This window comes from Solea senegalensis, linkage group LG15 (assembly GCF_019176455.1).
Source record: "Solea senegalensis isolate Sse05_10M linkage group LG15, IFAPA_SoseM_1, whole genome shotgun sequence".
In the NCBI taxonomy this organism is placed as follows: domain Eukaryota; kingdom Metazoa; phylum Chordata; class Actinopteri; order Pleuronectiformes; family Soleidae; genus Solea; species Solea senegalensis.
Genome location: NC_058035.1, coordinates 858,381 through 878,750, shown reverse-complemented (window position 1 = coordinate 878,750; position 20,370 = coordinate 858,381). Strand labels below are relative to the sequence as shown.

The 20,370-nt window shown below is 41.2% G+C and overlaps 1 protein-coding gene across 1 annotated transcript in view; it reads right to left on the bottom strand.

Moving 5' to 3' along the window:
* Window positions 1–20,370, bottom strand: part of LOC122781701 (zinc finger CCHC domain-containing protein 24-like) — a 51,355-nt gene that overhangs the window by 10,149 nt on the left and 20,836 nt on the right. The gene's annotated exons all lie outside the window — the stretch shown is intronic.

The window sequence follows — 20,370 nt, the reverse complement described above, 5'->3', positions numbered from 1 at the left end:
AAAGCAAGTTAAAGCACCATCGGGAACATCTCGAGATCGAGCAGATGCTGTCTTCTGGTATTCTTTTTCCACTACATAGTCCTCTGATTGGTCAGAGAGTGTCGTGATTGGAAGATTCATGAGCGCGACGTCCGACACAAGAATCAAAGCCAACAATGTCCAACTGTAGATCAGTTAAAAAGACTTAAAAATCTCTGAAAACATGCGTTAATATCCTACATTAAGCAAAGGTTTGTCTCGCATATAAAACCACGTCTTGGCAGTTTCATGCAGCCGTTGCTATGATGACTCCGCCCACGTTGAAGAGGTACAGTAATGGAGTAATGGAACAAAAACTAAACCGTGTAGAGTAGATTTGAGAAGTAAGGTGTTGCTTTTAACGCCGCTTTACTCGTCCAGGCAACCTAATTGGAGCTGCAAGGTGAAGGAAACAGCAGCAGTAGAGAGTGAGGCAGCTGTTCGCAGGAAGCCAAGAATTTGAATTAAAATATGATAGTGAAGTCCTGGTTAGGATGATTCTGTTTAAAATCACTGAATCAGATATTGGACAGATAAACTTTGCTTGTTTGTCATGTGGGCTTTTTATTTCTTCTTCATGGGAGAAAAAGTTTTGTTCACTCAGCTGGAGAATGTTTTTGACTACATTTGGCTACAGCACAAATGTGTTGTTTGTATTGTATTGGTTTCAGTACATACTTGCGTAGGGCTGAACCGTTCATCAAAGCTTACTGGAATATTCAAATCGCAGGAGACGCTATATATATATTCTTTAAAGCCAAAAATGTGTGAAAAATTGCAATTCTGATACAACAGACTGAAGAAAACATCTTTTTTTCTCACATATCTGCAAAAATATCACACAGTTATTATTTGAAATACGTTCATATCAATCATATCACAATAGCAATTTCAGTTATTGATATTTATTCGGAATCGTTCAGCCCTAAACTCATGCACGTGGTTTACAACCAAACGCACGCATTTGTTTGCGTTTAAAAGTCATGCGTTACAGTTTTCTGAGAACCTGTTGCTCTGGATAATGGATGGCGAGCTTGTTGACAGACGGGCGTGTCCGTGTGCATGTCGCGCTAACATATCCAACTCCATCGTTCGACATAACTCTGGCACAAATAAGCCGTTGCGCAACTGGGCCGCTTACTTCCATTACAGCTGTGTTAAATTACTCCTCTGATTCTCATGAGGGAGATGATTACGAACAGTCCGTCAACCGTGTAAAAAAACACACACACACACACACTAGCCCGAGGGCAATATTTTTCAGGGAGGAACGGCTCAGATGACTTCATTCTGGCAGTTTTTATTTAGGCCACTATAACAGCACTGGAGGAAAGGATTAGTCTTTGCCCCTAAAGAGCCCGTCACAAACGTAACGTGCCGTTGGAATGATATGAAAAAGATAAGTCACATCACAAATGCACAACTCGAACGTTTGCTGATGAGCGGCTCTGCGAGAGCTCGTCACCGGCACTTTCAGAGTGATGGAATTTTGGCTGCCACCGTGAACAATAGCTGTATTTAAGCCACTTAACAAAAGCCTTGTCTCATAAAATACATGTCGTCTTGAGTCTTTCATATCTCACGACGACGTTTGGTGCCTTATCTCTTTGTTAGACTGAATTTTCCAACTGAAAAACTCAAGTTTATAAAGCGTTTACTCTCCCGCACCAAAGTCCATAGAGAAAATCAGCGTTTTTCGCTCACGTTAACACGGAAGCTGCAGCTCTACTGATGTCTTGTTTGATTAGTTTGTGTCACTTGAGTAAATCTGAACAAAGGATTTAAAACACAGAATTGACTTACTGTAAATAATACATTTGAACTGACTAATGGAGTCATGATGATGATGGATGAACACCTCCTGTGTGCTGTGATGTTAAAATCACTGATTTTCTCAATGAGGTTTGGTGCAGGAGAGTGAGCAGAAGTGAGAAAACCTTTTAATTTCTAGTTTAAAATGGTTGTTTTAACTGCAAAATAAAGCTGTTAACGTATTCTTAGAATACCACAGACTGAAGACGGTGAAGATTTTATGAGGTGAGGCTTTTATTAAGTGGTTTAAATCGTTTTTCCCTGTGTTTTCCCGGCGCGTTGGCAGCGACGAGCCAGCGCCTGTTTCCCTGAACCACAACCAGAGCTTCAACCCTGAACTATCACTTTACGGTTCCATCATCCACGACATCTTCCAGCATTGTGATAGTCATTATCAGCCTGAAAGACACATAACCCCATTTGTAAGAAAAACACCAGAATAGAAAGAAAGGATTCTGGGATTTTTTTCCCCGTGCAAAGATTGATATTTAACATGACAGTGGAAACTGATGGCAGCTTTCCAGGACGTTACAAAACCTCCTCTTGCTGCATTTAGATTGAAATCAGGCCCGTCCACTGCACTAATGATTCCCCTGCAAGACTGCAGATTGTTTTCATAATCACTGTGAACATTGGCTGCAGATTTGGGGAGTGGGAACGTGGGGGGTACAGCGGGGGGAAACGAGGGGCACAATCTGAACCCCTGCTCGTTCCTTATGTTTCTCCCGGGCTCAGGGTTTGAGTAATAGGACCTTTAATCAGAGGCATCTGCTGTTGTCCTAGCAGACGTCAGCGCTCTGCACCGGCACCAGAATTTCGGCCCCTCGACAACAACAGCATGACCTCAACCCCCGCTGTCAGCACCGCGTCTCCCACTGTGACAGCGGGCAGGCTGGAAAATCTGACTTCTGCTGGACCAACACAACACAACTGCACACGACTGCACACAACTGCACACAACTGCACACGACTGACACGTCTGCGGCGGTGACGCAATCAATGGGCACGTCCCAGAGACGATGCCACGGCAACGATTTGTTTGGATGCTCCACTTACGACGCGATCCAACCCGAACAAAACCCAGGATATAAAAGACTTTTTGGGTTTCTGCTGCAGATAAAACCAAGTGTTTCTAACAACACAAATATAATTATTTACCATGTTCATGTCCTTCCTGAAGTCTTTAAATGTCCAAAAAACTGACAATTTAGGACTATTTTAACGTTTTCCAGCACATTTATTTATTTGTACCATTCACCACAAATTGTCAAATAATTCCTTTTCTTCAATGGTAAAATAGTTTTTTATTTTATTATATTTCTTATTTTGCATCAAAGTCTATAGAGAAAATCAAGCGTTTTTAGCTCAAACTAACACAGGAGCTGCTGGTCCACTGCTGCGTTGTTTGAGGAGAGAATCCAAACAAAGTATTTCAAACACAGAATTCAGTAAAATAAGACATTTGAACTCACTGATGGAGGCGACAGTGGATCAACAACTCTTGCTAATTTTCTCAGTGGGATTTGGTGCAGGAGAGTGAGCAGTGAAACCAACTTCAGTCACTGGTTATAGTTGTTTTTAGCCCACATGTGGTCACGTTACTGAGCTGCATGAGTGTAATCTGTCCTCGGGACACATTAGGCCCCGCCTCCTTAGCTGACGTCCTCTGACCTGCTGCAGTTTCTCTCAGTTTTTACACTTTTAATATCTTTTTTTGTTTTTTTTGTTTTTTTTTACTGATAAACCAATAATCAAATGTTACATCTCCATCAAACAGCCTTCTCTTTTGTTATACATATCAACCCAAATAAAATCATACCAGAGATAAATAAATATATAAATAATATATATATATAGATAAATAATCTTAAATGATATCTTAATCACATTTCATGTTTCAGCAGCATGAATAGGGCTTTGATTATTTCATATAAGAATTTTGTTCTCATGGAGGGACATGATGTCAGTGTCCACATCCTACTTCATGTGTCCACAGGAGACTTGTCCATGAATCCACACTTCCTGGACACAAAAACAGTGGAAAACAAAGTTTTGTCTCTAAAGTCGTTAACATTACTGTCGCCATTGCACACACACACATATAAACACACAGGAACAGATGTCACAGTCACATCTGGACTGTTGTTTTCCACCGTCGCCAACAGAGGCATCATGGGAAATGTGGTGCTACGTTCATGTAGGTTTCAGAGTGTCCGTTTCCATCGGGCCAGTGGATTACAAATCCAAACCACCAGCTGTAAACACTAGAGGAACTGAGTAAATGTTTTAGTTCAGCTTGACTTCCAGGAAAATAACCACAATGTCCACTCACACACACACACACGGGGGTGCAGCGGCTGATTTAATGGAGTGCGTCATCTCAAACGCACGGCGCGCTGGAGAAGAGTCTGTGTGAGCATGTGTTTTGTTTCGCTCGCTCTCTGCAAACAAAGCCGTTCACGCTCACACCGAGGTTATAAAGCTTAAAGACGGGGGTGGACACATGAAGCGTGGAGGGCGTCTCCAGCGTCTCCAGTGTCTCCAGTGTCTGTCATGTGGAAGTGAAGCTTTGAAAGCATGACCCAGTGGACGGCGTCTGCGTCAGGAGGCGGCGAGCGGTGTTTGTGCTCACACTCTGAGTCAATGTTTGTATACGCCCCTGTGTGTGTGTGTGTGTGTGAGACAGTGTCCATTAACAATAAGGTCATCGTAACACACACACGATATACACACACATTCACTGATGAAATCTCTACGCAAAAACATGACCACACACAAGCACAAGCAAACACAGACACAATGTCTCTCTCACTCATCCTAACCCTTAAACTCAACCCATTACTAACCCTTAAACCAGGTCCTAACCCTTAAAAAAAGCTCCTTTAAGGGGTGACAATGTGAGGACCAGAAACAATGCCCTAATTTTTCCAAACATCCACAGGTTTCTGAGAGACACATCTGGAAAGTCTCCTCCTCCTCGTCTTCACTCCCACACGAGTGTTTTGTCTCCACTACAAGGACAAACATCGTGCTCTGGCTCACATGTCAGGAATAATGAGCTCACAAATTGAATTAAAAAGACTAAACAGACGCAGCACAACACAGAGAAAGAGAGAGGGAGGAAAAACAAATAATGAGCAACATTAACGGTCCAAAAAAGCAACGTTCGGCCTCACAAGACGTCGGACGATATGAATACACGGTAGACGTCAAACTCTTCTCATGTGTTGTTACTGAGCCTCTGTTTGTGTTAACACGTCTGCATGTTGCATTCATGACCCGTCAGAAGCCCAGGACCCTGTATATAAATATGCTGCGATCAAATGAGCTTTGTTTATCTTTATCATGATCACGAGATGAGACGGAAAAAAACTCTGCCGTCATTTTCACGAGCTTTTAACTTTTCTGAACGAGTTCAGGTTCAGTGATATAGATATAGATGCTAATATCATTGTGTTTGTGACTATTTTACAACTGAAATCATTTTCATTATTTTCAAGAGATATTTTTCATTCCACTGCAATCGCTGTAAAAATCCTGTGGAAGTTGAGATTAACGCCAGCAAACTTCACACTACTACTCCATGTTACTACGTCACGCTACTACATGACGCTTGATACTTGAAATACTACTTCACACTACTACATCAAGATACTACGTCACACTACCACATCATGATACTACATTACGCTACTACGCCACGCTACTACATGACGCTTGATACTTGAAATACTACTTCACACTACTACATCAAGATACTACGTCACACTACCACATCATGATACTACATCTACTACGCCGCTACTACATGACACGATACTTCTCATGATACTACATTCACACTATACTTGAAATACTACTTCACACTACTACATCCAGATACTACGTCACACTACCACATCATGATACTACATTACGCTACTACGCCACGCTACTACATGACGCTTGATACTTGAAATACTACGTCACACTACACACGCTACTACGTGATGCTACTACGTGATGCTACTACTTCAAATACTATTTCACACACTAATACGTTACGCTACTACATCATGCTACTATGTTGCACTGCTTCCAATACTACTGTACACTAATGTCACGCTACTAGGTCATGATACTACATCACGCTACTATGTCATGCTGTTACGGAACGCTGCTACGTCATGATACTACATCATGCTGCTACGTCATGATACTACATCATGCTGCTACGTCATGATACTACATCATGATGATACTACATCTGATGCTGCTATGTCATGATACTACATCATGCTGCTACATGATACATGATACTACATCATACGTACATGATACTACATCATGCTGCTACGTCATGATACGATACTACATCATGCTACTATGCTACATTATGCTGCTATGATACTACATCATGCTGCTATGTCTGATACTACATCATGCTGCTACATCATGATACTACGTCATGCTATGACTACATGATACATCATGCATGATAGATCATGCTACTAGGTCATGATACTACATCATGCTACTATGTCATGATACTACATTATGCTGCTACGTCATGATACTACATCATGCTGCTATGTCATGATACTACATCATGCTGCTACGTCATGTACGTCATGCTGCTACGTCATGATACTATGTCACACTAGTACCTCATGATACTACATCATGCCGCTACGTCATGATACTACATCATGCTACTTGGCTTGTAACCGGAAGGTCACCGGTTCAAGTCCCCACCAGGTCAAAAGGGCTGGGGTACCCCTGAGCAAGGTACCCAACCCCTATTATCCCCAGGCGCTACTCAGTGTGGCAGCCCACTGCTCCTAATTCTAGGATGGGTCAAATGCAGAGAAACAATTTCCCTAAGGGGATTAATAAAGTATATAATCTATTCTATATTCTATATTCAACATCACGCTGTTACGTCATGATACTACGCAGTCATCAGGAACTGTCCGCACTCCACCTACCAAGCAAAGGGACTCATTCTCTGTGGAAATGCAAGCCTGAACCAGGACTTTACCATTCCAAACTGAGCCGTACCATGATGGAAACCCTGCGAAGGACTGGTGATCCTGTTTTTTGTCCTATGTCAGCTGGATTTGGCTCCAGCCCTCTTTCACAACTCTGATGTGGAGGATAAATGAATGGATGGCAGAAAAGTGACAGCCTGTTGTTGCTCAATGGCAATGACGAGTGACATTCAACTACTTCATATGGGACCTTTAAGGAATGAACATTGGAGCTGGAGGTGCGACGCTCTCCTGCTCCTCAAGGTCTGCAGTGAAGGGTCTTCACTAAAACCTCCACGAGAACACAAACAAATGTGGACAACGCCAAGTGTGGAGAGACCCTCCAATCAGGAGGGTGGAGTTAGGGAATGAGAGGGCGAGTGAGTGAAGGAGGATAAGGAAATCTAAATCCAAAGCAGATGGCCTCCATAGGAGCAGAACACGAGAAACAAGAAATCGCTGCTCTGCTCTCAATTACACCGTACATTTGAGAAAAAGAGAGGTGGGGATAAAAGAGTGTTAACTAACCGCTGTAACTCTGACCACAACAACAAAGTCTCTGACTCATTATCATGTGCAGGAATGTGGGGACTATTCTCCGGGGTAGGGTGTTGATCTTTAAAAGAGACATATGTTATAAAAACACAGAGCGACGTCAGGAACGAGGAACATGTGCGGAATCACGGGAACGATTACAGGAAAAATGAAGACGTCCAGTTAGATTTCAAGGGTAATTCGTGCTAATACCAGTGAAATTGACTGAAATGGGACTCCAAGAAAATCTGTAGTTTCAGTATCACTTTTGCCACAGAGAGAGTTTAATTTGTAATAACACGCCTGTTTGACTGACCACTGTGGTCCAACATGTGGTCCAGACCACTGTCTGAGGCCTAAAGGTGATCTCACATTTGCATTCCGAGCGCAGAGTAATGACTGGCAGAGAGACACCAGACGCTCAAACCCAACCCCATGAAACCTTAATCCTCCGTCTCAGGGAACAGGATGGGTTCGCCTAACGTTCCACTCGAGCCAAACTTGAGAGGAATCACTGGGTTTTCTAAGATGTGGACACAGGATTTCATACTTTCTTCCAAAAGTAAAAAAAAAACGCCTCACTGCGTTTGATTTGAGCTCAGAGAGCTCGGTGAGCGGCAAACACGAGAGGATGTAGAAATGTTTTTAATGTAGAAATAACATGCCTGTTGGTGGTTTTTCTGCTCCTGTGAGAAAACAAGGGATTTTGTGGGTAAAGCAACGCGGAGTTCTTTGGAAAACTCACTTTTCTGGTCTGGATTTTGGGAGAAATGAAAAGTATTAGGCTCAATGAGTATGCTATTTTAACAATATGTTAAGTTATCAGGCTTTTTCTGAAGTTTGCAGCATGTTAAAATCTACTCATTTTAAGCATGTGTTGAAGGTCTTTTTGCTGCCCCGTTAGTAAATGTAAATCAAGTATTTTAAAACACCAAAGTCACAAAATGACACATTTGAACTCACTGACAGAGTGGATCAACAACTGCTGTGTGTCATGATCGCTGGTTTTCTCTATGGGCTTTGGTGCAGGAGCGTGAGCAGTTTAGATAGTGACACAAACTTTCTCTTTTTTTCCAAGATAGTGTGCACTTATTATGGTATATACTGTATTTTAGTTATTGGAAAATACTGGTGTATTTTATGTCATTTATTTGATTTAAAATGAAGGATTTCAAGCACAGAATATCACGTTTTTAGCTCACTGATGGAGGCAGTGGTGGATTCTCAGTTCCCAGTCAGAAAAAGCTGTTAAATGGCAAGAAAAATCAGTTTATATATCCTTAAGATGTGGTAGAAATAAGATGTAGTGACTCTTTTGATAAACCATGTTTTACCTGATGTCCTCACTGGCAACCATGTTGATACTGAGCTTGTGCTAGCAGGTTCTGGACAACGGGGCATCAGTATGTGTCAGTGCTTCACACTAACTATCATTTTAAAAGCAAAATAAGGGAGATAATTTAATTTTTACGAGTCCAAATTCGTGAATTTTCACACATAAATCTTCAGAACAATACCTCACGTTGAAGCCAAGGCCTCGAGCACATGACTTCATGTCAGTTTGAGATCCTCTGGCCTGATGTGATGTTCTCATCAGAGGAGTTGCTGAGTCACAGTTTGAGAGAGAGAAATGCGGCAGCGTCAGAGGAACACCCTGAGAACGCGCCAGAACGTTCTTTTGTTGTTGGGTCGTTTGGATTGCGTCGACCACATGAAGGCGTCCTCCAGTATGAAACATGATCCACGTGCGAGGAACAACATACTTTCACACGTTATACTCTCTTATGTGGTTTCCCCTTTTCTATCCCACTTTGGCTCGAGAAAAAGAAAGAGAGAAAACAAGAAAGAATTTGCTTATTGTCATTTATTGGGCGTTTTCTGTTTTTGTTTTATGGGAAAATCAGATGGACTTGAGCTTCACTACAGGCTGCAGAGATGATAACTTTAGACTCATGTGGATGGATTCATCTGCTCATTCAATCAGCTGTGTTCAAATAATGTCAAAGTAAAAAACTGATAAAAACACTTCATTTATTCTTCCAAATTGACAAATGTGCTCTTTCGCTACTACGTCACACTAACTTACACTACTATGTCACGTTACCACGTATCAGTACTATGTCTCACGCTAATACGTCACACTAATACTACCTTACACTACTATGTCACGCGACTACTGTCAAAACTTATGTTAATCAAGTTCAATCAACGAAACGAGAAATGCTTGTTATTCTTATTTTTTCTTCCATTTTTCATTTGAGCACAATGTCGGAAATTGGGGAAAAAAAATTCCATTTTATTTTGAAAATCAGATTAACAGCTGTCTGTTTTTTAATTTTTGGTTTCATTGTTAATACCAAAATACCAAAAATGATCTAAAGAATCAAACTCGTGTCGTGATGAAACTGTCGAATGACACGTTGTGAGCGCGTGACATCACAGCGAGATGTGGACAGGGTTCAGCCTGTCAGTCAGAAGTGAGGGGGCTAAAGCTCGGCGCTGCAGATGGCCACTGCTTCAACTCTCTGACAGGAATGACACTGTCGCCGCCTCAGCTGTGCTCCACCGCACACAGAACACACTTTTTTTTATCGCCTGTTTCCGCTGCTGGACTCGACAGCCCCCCGACCCCCTGCCAGAACCTCAGCCAGGTGCATTATGGGACTACTTATCAACCCCGGCCATGCACCGCGAGCTCTAAATACAGCCAGTGTTTTCTCTCCTCTCACCTCTCCCTCTTTTGCTGCTGCAGCTGTCTCTTTCTACTGCGGGTAAGGAAAGTGAGAGTGAGGGCAGGAACAGGTGTGATGTTGAAGAGATGGATTTGACCTCGCTCCAGCACAATGCACCTCTTCTTTTATTTCAAATCACAGAAAGAAATATACTCAGAGGAACAAGATGAGGAAAGAAATGATGGGGTTTTTTCGCGGTGATCAACATCTGAACAAAGACTTGGCCTGAGTCTGTTTTAAGAATCAAACAAACGATCAAATTAACTGAGAAAAACAAATTGTTGATTAGTCTGGCACAATTAATTCACTAATAATTACTAGAGTTTTCCAGAAATAGTTTGGCTATATTTTATTGGCTATATTTTTGGAAATATTCCAAATTGGAAACTTTCCACATGGAAATTAATGGGGATTAACGGGACATTTTGGATAAGTATAAAGAAACTGTGTCATATACAAATATAAACATGCAAAATTATACAACTAAAAAACATGACGCAGGTTCATTTGTAGGGGTCGGAATCATTGGAGACACCACAGTACGATATTATCCTGATATTATCACGATGGTATACCGTTACCATGATATTGTCCCGTAGATAATCACGATATTGCAAAATCATATATTGCGATAAACTCACACAACAGCTCTTGTGAGAGCGAGCACTTGGCACCATCTAGTGGACTGAAACGTCAATTGCTTGTTTTTGTCAATGCTTATCCACAAAAAGTTTGATGTTTATTGATAACATCAGTTGAAAAATGATATGCTAAAAATATATGTCAATACTTGGTGTCTCAAAAGCAATATAATATCGCCCAAGAAAAATACCGCAATAAATCCCTGTATGGATTTTTTCTCCCCACCCAATTCATTTATAAGTAAACTTTATCAATGCTTAAGTATTTTGTTAAACAACAAAATATTCCTTAGCCTCCCAAAGTCATGACCTATGTGTGATTGAAGAATAACGTTGATATTTAACTCTATTTTAGGGACGATACTCTGTATCGGTATCAGTACAATATTGGTCAAAATCACTGGATCAGATATCAGACAGAAAAAAATATAATATTGCATGCTTTACTACTTTATAGGAGAAGAATATTTGTTACACAGTTTACATAGAGAATTATGTCTTTGGTATCTGGTATTGGTATCTGTAGATACTCAAGTTTGTGATATCGGTATCAAAATGGAACATAAACAAAGTGGTATCGTTCCATCCTTACTGTGTTTGCATCAAATCTGATTGTTTTAGCCGACGATGAACCTTCAATTTTGAACAGTTCCACTTCATTTCTGTTAATTCCCATGGATAGTTTACAATTTTAAGGCTAATTGGACCAAATGTCTGAGAGTGGATGGTTGTTTGTCTCCATATGTGTCCCTGTGATGGACTGGCGACCTGTCCAGGGTGTGACCCCGCCTTTCACCCTATGTCAGCTGAAATTGGCCCACGTCATGTGAATAAACCGGAGCGTCCCTGTGACACTTGCCCCTGTACAAATTGACAGTAATTAGAAGGCAGAGCTCACGTTCTTCGAGTTTAAAACCAAAGCAGAGCCGGCAGAACGACGGCCGCGCCGCTCCGCCAGCGTTCACTACCTCGCATCTGGAAACCATCAGTGTAAACAAAGGAGCGGCGGAGGAGCTCGGGCCTCGCTCTGCTGTCCCTGAGGACATCATCACGCAGAGATCCAGCAACACGAGAGCACCACGCCGTACGAGACGCACCGCGTTTCCACGTCCGCGTCGCCTCATCTCAGGATCTGTGTTTGGTTTGGTCGCAGCTCAGACAGAGATGGATCTACAGATAAAGAGGTTCAGTCCACAATGTTTGCTTTGAGTCCTTTTGTTTGGTTTGCTCATTAAGCGTAGAATTTCTGATAAGACGTCTAATTGCTTTAATGTGCTTTCACTGAGCGTGCTAGCCTTCAGAGGGAGAGGAGGTGGAGGCCTGGATGTGGTTTGAACCTGAGTTCTGTGGTTCCCCTCTTCTGGAACATGAAGGAAGATGAAAGCATCAAACCCGCCCTCGCCCCGGTCCTCCTCTGAGACACGTCAGCCAAATACCCCCCCCCCAAAAAAAATATTTCTGCCAACCACCACATATCGACTGATCGTTTGGATCATGTTTGTTCCTCACGACAGATGTCTGCAAGATGTTGTTCTTCACGGTGGTTCCCCGACAACGAGCCGCGCGCACACTGCGGCAAACACGGGCGGCGGCGCGGCGCACAAAAAACATTGGTTTAGTACGTATCTTGGGTTTTTGGTACATGCTCGGTTCAGTGGAAAACAACTGGAAAGTGGTTTTGTGAACAGACTGCGGCTGTGTCGTCAAATGAAATCAAATTAAATCTGTTGTTACTGCCAAATCTGATTAAATAAAAAGTGAATTTTCTCTCATAACATTCTCAGATATCCATAACGGCGCAGCATGGAGAGAAATGCTCGTACTGAATATGTGGGTAACTTGTAATTTTGTCTGTTTATAAAAGATTGTGTGACTTTTTTTTGGCCGAAATGTGAAACGAGAAGGAAATTCATTACAAGACATGGTTATTTTCTGCATGTATGCTCTCAAAAACACAGAATAGTCACATATTCGATGCTATTAAATCACATTTAGTGCTCGTTACAGCGTTTGGCACAGCCTGAATTAATAGCATGTGCTGCTAAAATACCAATTAAATGCACTGCACTTGTTTTCCCTTTCAACCACACGCTGTTTTTAAGAGAGTTAGCATGTTTGATGTGCTAAAAGCTACAAGTCCGTCTGCACATGAACAACGTCGGAATGTCGATTTCTTTTGTCTGTCATCATTAGTGTTGTCTGTGAAACCAAAGTGTTCCCACACGACAGATTTAAAGAATAATGGGTTGAGGGGGGGATTTCCCTCACATCTGTTTCTCTGCTGTTAGCATTAGCATTAGCCTGCTGCACTCAGGCTGCACTGGATGCTTGAAATCAGGGATCAGAAAGTCAATCCAGGGCTAAAACGTTGTATTTTTATCAGTGTCTTAAAACGTCTTCAGTCAGACACAAAAAAACACGTTTGCTGTCTAAAGCAAACAATAATGTGGATGTTGTCTTTTAGCTTGTTACGAAGACAAACGTGCATATGTTTGTCAAAAAGGAAAAGGACAATCAGCATTTTCCTTCTTTTTTTTTCCTGGCAATTATGGCTGATGTTACTCTGATTGCTGCGTTTGTAAAGTTTTGTTTCGTTCCACGTAATCACATCACACAACTATAACATTCTTAAAAACATCACAATGTCAGTGATAGCAATAAAATCTCAATTATAGCTGGTTATCGTGACAACTCATCGTGCTATTTTGGCGTCAAACCCATGAATTCATATGTAATTAGGTCGTGCAACAGATTTAAACCGTGTTACGTGTGAACACACAATCAAGAAAAACCTTTTTCCTCTTTGTTTTTTTTTTGCATAATTTCAGTATTTGTGTAAATTTGGTAAATCTATGAAAAGAAGACATTTATCTGTATTAGGTGTCCCGAAACAATTGTGAGTCAAATTTCTGGATGACACGCCTGTTATGTCGCCCCAATAATTGTGAGAGAAAAATGTATGAATTCATTCATTCATTCATTCATTCTGTAGATAAAACAGAGGGTTGCGCAACAATATTACTACACAATACTGCATGTTACCATTTACACTCATCTTTTACTGGTATTTCTACAGGAGGAACAATTAAACGAGTATTTGACTAATGGAGAAAATAATGGACAGATGAATTAATAATGTAAATAATCCCTACTTGACTTTAACCGAGCGCTAGTCTTATAAAAGGTTTCATATTCTGGAGGCTTTTTTATTTGTGCTGTTCACTACACTATAAAAAGGTGTTTTCCTCACAATAGCATCAACACAGTTGTTTCCGGGTCTCCTGTGTTTTCCTGTGAGACATTAATCGTCTCATATAAGAGTTCAGGAGACTGGTTCCTAAATGAGTGCTGCACATGTCCCCAGTACAGTCTATATAAAGTGGACGGCACCGTATTTAAAATGAACCTGAGGCTAAATATTTTAAGTGAGTGCAGTAGCGATGATTAAGGTTACAGGTTTTTTTTTCCGCCCCTGTGGTTTTCTGGGTTTAACCACTGAGGTCACACAAGTCTTTATAAATGGATTTGTTATCTCACTGTTACAGTCAGGGAGGAGGAGGGGGAGTAGGAGGAGCCAACTGACGGCTTTAATGAGGAAACACAAGTCTATTTACAGATCATTTCATATTCTGTGTCGATATTTGATATTCAAATCCAGACATTATTTACCGTTACTCTTATTGTGTTACTCTGTGTGGTCTCATTTTCAAAGTAAAACAGTATAAATGCTAAATGCTGCACTGTGTTCACATCACCTCATGCTGGATCATCAGAAGGTCTCACATGCTTTTCAATTCTTTTTTTTTTTTTTAACTAAATCTGGATTTTAAGTTTCAAATGTTTATATTTTCCTCTTCAATTTGAACGGACAACTTGCGTGAGTGTCCAGGAAAGTCAATATAAGGTTCTCAAAAGGTGACGCTAGTATGACAGCATGTGTGCATCTGTACGTTCCCACAGGAGTAAACTGCATTATAGAACGTTATTATTTATGTACATATCACCGTGATGGTGTTTGTGACTGGTTGCTGTGAGCAATCAGGGTGACAGTAACCATTTTACTGCTTAAAAATGTGGTTAAATTTAGGTACAAAAGGCTCCTTTGTTAGGGTTAGTTAACAATTATGTTCTGTCCTTGAAGCATTGCGACTCAGTGAGTCAGAGAGTTACGATAATCTATTCTCCAGTTTGGTTTTGACACGCTCTGAGCTGCTCACTAAACTGAGTTACTAAACTGGTTACTAACTACTAGTAGTAGTAGATAGTAAAGTCACTAGTTTGTGTCGCGTATGAAACCACATCACGTCAGTTTCACGCAGTCATGGAAACGTTTTTCCTGATACCAAACCGAGTAGAGTCGAGTTAAGTAAAGCTAGAACTGAATCATTGAAAAGCGCCTTGAGACAGCCTCAACAAAGCCTGATCCTAACCTTAACCAGTTCTTGTCTAATCCTAACCTTAACCTAACCACAATTCAAATGTTAGTTCTTAACCTTCTTGACAAAGTTCTGCCTAATGACAACCAGGTTTTGGTCTCCCTAGCAAGGTAACAAATACAAGAACACACACACACACACACTGTCATAGAATCATCTGAGTGAAAGAATCTTGACTCAGCTTCTTTTCTCACGTTGTAAGTGAAGTCTCCCGACGATACAGGGACATATTACTTACTCTATGTTTAGTCTCTGTTCTGACTCGCTGAGATATCGCACAGGGGAAGACGTAAATCAAGATAAAACATCCCACACCGCTGTGCCAGGGAGTATCAGCACACTTATATAAAGCTTTTAGATATGAATCAACACCCAACGAGAATGTGTAGCGCAGAGAAAACGTGCTACCATTTCACGTTTGTCTCCTTTGAGCAAAACAAAAAAAGGTTTTTATTAAATTAGCTAAAAAAATGAGGTTGTTAAATATCATGCTATCAGTCTTAATAATTTGGTTTAAAGAATGGAGACATGACATGAAAAGATGTGAAAATGCTTATCTTATTTTATCACTTCAGTTCTTCAGAGTGATGCTAACAGTGTCTTGAGTTAGCTGCTACACGTTAAACCATAGCAGTCGTATTTCTATCAGTGTTAAAGCTGAACACATTGCCTCTGTTAGCGTCGGCAACCGCTACTCCTCTTAGCTGTTAGTTTGACTCATTTAGCTCAGCTAACTTAGCTGTTAGCTCTGCAAACTCTGCCACTAACTTAGTGGAAGTCCTGAATCACACCGCTGCTCTGTGTTTCCTCGTAACTACCTTTTTACTTTCAAGTGCATTTAGGCATTATGATGACAAAAGACGAGGAAAAATAGATTAGCATCACATAGATATTGATAGTAGCACTGATTGTCCAGAAACACGTTGATTATGTGGTGCTAACCAACCAGTTCCCAAACTAAGCCCATTTGCAGGGAAGACGGAGGTAAAACCACCAAATTACCCTCAATACCTCCTGAGAAAATTTTTTAATCAGTCTGATTAGCTCTTTGTTTTTACGACCCACTGACATCTGTGTATTCTCAACATTTGACAATATATCATGGCTTAGATCGTCTAACATTTTCTCATAATAGGAAGTGATGAAGCTTGGTAAAGAAATACAAAATCTAATCGGCCGTGTTGTCTGTTTACATGGATTAAAATAAATCCCGTCTTTAAGTCGTCTTTAATGACATTATTGCTTACAAATAAATTAAATGTGCTGACCTGCACTTTCTGCTTGTTTTCATAACCTGAGCGTGGGGGTCGTCTTCAGCTGTGAGCAGACGGTTTCCATGTCATCACAATGAACACATTTAAATTTGGCTTTTGCTCCGACAAATAATGAAAAATGTCTGTTTCCAAAACCTAGAAATGGTTTAGTTCTCAAATGTCTTGTTTTGCACACAAACCAAAATTATGCTGTTTTAACATTTTCTTTGATATCCGGAGCAAAGAAACCAGAAATGCTGATTTCTGATAGACGATGCACTTTGACACCCAGCGTATCGCAGAGCATTACGTGAAAGATTCCAACGGTTTCAGAAAGCTGAGAAGTTGCATGTGTTTTTTATGGTGATTCCACAGGGAAACAGCGTCTTCCTGCAACCCCACATTTGACGGGGTTGCAAATGTGGCCAGGTTGTCAAATTAACACACGCAAAATCTGGTGTTCATTTTAAATTGTTAATACACTATTTTAACTGTAAATTGTAAACATCTGCCAGATTATTGTGAAAGTTATTGTGGAAAATATGTGCAAAATCACTTACACGCAGGACATTTTGAGGCTTAGGCATTTGTGCCAGAACACCAAAGCAAATTTCTGGTATGTTCACACCTACTCTGCGATAAACCAGACTCCGATTCCCCAGATTTTCGTAGATTTACACAACTACAGTGCATATGTGTAAGTACATGAAAGCCTTTTTTCTCCTCACTAACAAAACCTACGTCATTTATGTTCACAAAACAGCTGCAGAGTCATTCATCACTTTCCCGCGCGCACTTTGCCAAAGCCCAATTTCCCAGATTCCTAGATTTCCCCAACCAAGCTTTTCCTCTAATCAGCCATGGATCTTGGTGTCATGTTCCCTGGTGACTGATGGATTTTTCCCCCGAGAGTCGTCACATAAGAGGCCGGTGGTTTTTGACGATCACTCTTCATTCATAGAAAATACAAGTAAGAGCCAACTGGGCCTTGGATTCCACCCTGGTTGCCTAACATGGAGGCTGTTAGAGGGTCAATGCTAACGGGAGGTTGAGGGTGTGAATTCCCCCTCGTCCCCGTTGCCCCGGCTTAGGTTTGGACTAAAAAGCCCGACAGACTCTGCAGCTGCACAGCAGCGTTGGGTTACCGTCGAAGGCCGGTGATGGACAACAACAGGTTTGGTGACGAGGCCGAGGCAAATAATAAAGGTGCAGGAAAGTTCTCACCATCTGCTACAGGAAGTTCACGCCAACGCCACCAACGCTCTCATGTAACGTTGGCAGATGTGTTTGTACAGTAAGAGCTGGGGAAGTAATTCAAATGTACACAATGTATACTGTATATAAAAAAACGTATAACTTCTACTCAGCTGTCGCTAGGAGCAACTTGGACTTTGTAAGGCAACGTTACAGATTAAAACTTCCGATGTTGTCTTTTTGTAGTTGTAGTCCTGCTGTTTTAAACAACAATGAAAAAAGGTGTTTAAATTTAGGAGTTATAACAACTGCTACAGATTACCGTAAATAGGTGGGCTAGCTTCTTTAAACTTTACTTTACTGTTTCCTATCTTTTAATTTGGTCCCTTTGGTCATTGATATGAATGATGAAATCAAAAATATTTAACACTGAAGGAGATGAAGATGTAAAATAGCATATTTATCTTTATTTTTACCCACTAATTTATACAATAACGTTGACTGAATCTATACTAACCTGAAGTCATTTGACCTGGGAGAGAACACTGATTTAACATGTTCTCTCACTGGTTAAAAACCAGGTTAAACTAGTGTCAACTAGTGAGATTAGCAGTGCTGCACACACACATATGTGAGCATATGTGTGTGTGCAGCGCTGCTAATCTCAGAGTCACTTGGTGTCGATGCTATATTCGACCTATGGCCCTACACGGTTTCTCTCTATAAAGACTCTTTCTCTGTTTAACTCCCCAAAAATAAGATATGTTGACAGCTGTTTCCATGGTGACAATAGTCGCGTGTGTGTGACATGCGACGCAGCGAGTGTCCGACATCCCTGAAGTGTCTTATCTGTTTCCAGTGCAGTCGCTGCTCACTCTCTTGTCTCCACACTGTTGTAGTGAGTGAGTGAATGTTGGAGACAGAGACTCACGCAGGGCCTTCAGAGGCTTCACTGCCACTGGAAGGAAGATCAGGGGTCATGCTGTAAAAACATTCCCATGGTGCACCTCCCCTCCCCCTCTCCTCCCCCCCACCCGCCCTCATCCTTGCCAGAAACTTCCCGACAACACACTAAAGGGCAGCGCACAGAGAGACAGAGAGAGGGGAGACGGAGTTTAAATTAAAGCAGCAGTACGCAAGATCACTAGAAAATTACAAAAACCCATTTTTGTAATTTTTGTAACGTTTGGACACTTTGAACCAACGTTTTTCACTGAGAAACTTTATAAACAGACACAAATTAAGAAAACATGTCATGGGTCATTTCTTATTGATTTTTCTCTGACTGATAATCTGTTTCTTTCTTCTGTCCTTTAACAGATTATGAGTTTCATCTACATGGAAACAGAACTTCCCCTTCTTACGATCTTTTTTCCTTCCTAAAAAATGTTTTTGTCCGTTAACTTTTTCAACAGAAAAAAGTTGATATCATTTTATAAACGTCTTCCTCTCCCTGCATCAAACTCCATGAAGAAAATCAGCGATTTAAGCTCACAGAGACACAGGAGCTGCTGCTCTATCTCTGCCTTGTTTACTTATTTTCTGTTACTTGGTGAAACCTGCATTAATGATTTCAAAATTTTTGATTCAAACATGGATTTTCTCTATGGGATTTGGTATGCAAGATAAAGAGGCAAAAATATCAAAAGGGTATATATATTAAAAATATCATTAAAAGGGTATTGTTTTTTTAGATGAGGCTTACAAAAAAAAACCAACTATAAATATAATGAGAGGAGGGACGAGAGAGAGAGAAAATAGAGTAACAAAATGAAAACCACAGACGAGGCCCCTGCAGTCTATATGCTGACGTTAAGACAGACTAAAGGGCTGCATGTGTGGTTTGTTGTTGTAACTCTGTTCTCTTTAACATCCAAGGCTCAGTCCAAACATACTTGAGTCTGACGCACCACTGTGATGCAGTGAGGACCCTGCAGGGGGAACAATGCAGGCCTGCCTTCCTGACCTCGCCGTCCAGCAGATCCTACAGGCCGTACAATGACTGCCTTAATTACCAGACTCCATTCCCACCGCTAGGGCTTTTCCCCAATGGTGCCCATTCAGAGCCGTGGTCTCTCCCTAAGGTGCCCATTCAAGCTCGACACAAAGCCCGCAGTGTCAGTGCCTGATCTCTTGACACCAAACCCAGTCCTTGGTGCCAACACTCACAGCTTCACAGTGTCCCTGTCGGTTTGTCTACTTGTCCATCGTCTCCGTACGTCTGTCTCGTATCACGGACGTGTCTCTGATGTGTTGTGATTTATGGAGAGAAATGGTGCGGCTACGAGGGGCTATTAGTTCAACCGCATACCGATTAACCAGTGGAGATAAGGCTGACATTTAGTCACTGGTTTTGACACTGAAGGATGAGCTGCTGCTGGTTTGACCTACAAGAATGAAGACTTCTTGTAGGTCCCCGTCCCCCACATACACACACTTTTCTCAGCTTGTTATTTGTGCTATCACAGTTAGCGCTGGGTATCTAACAAGGTTCAAATCGACTCTATTTCTAGTTTGATTCTTTTTACGACATATTTCAGTATCTATGCCAATTTCGCTTGGTTATGAAAGAGATCTCTCAGAACTAACACAGCAAATTGTACAAAATATGTATCTCTGTAGTCTAAAGATATCGGTTACATTAAAATTTAAAACCAATCTGACAGAACTTGGGATACGTGAGGTTTGGTCCGAGTTTTTGAGTTGGAAATCCAAGGTTTCGGTTGAAGGAACCAACTACA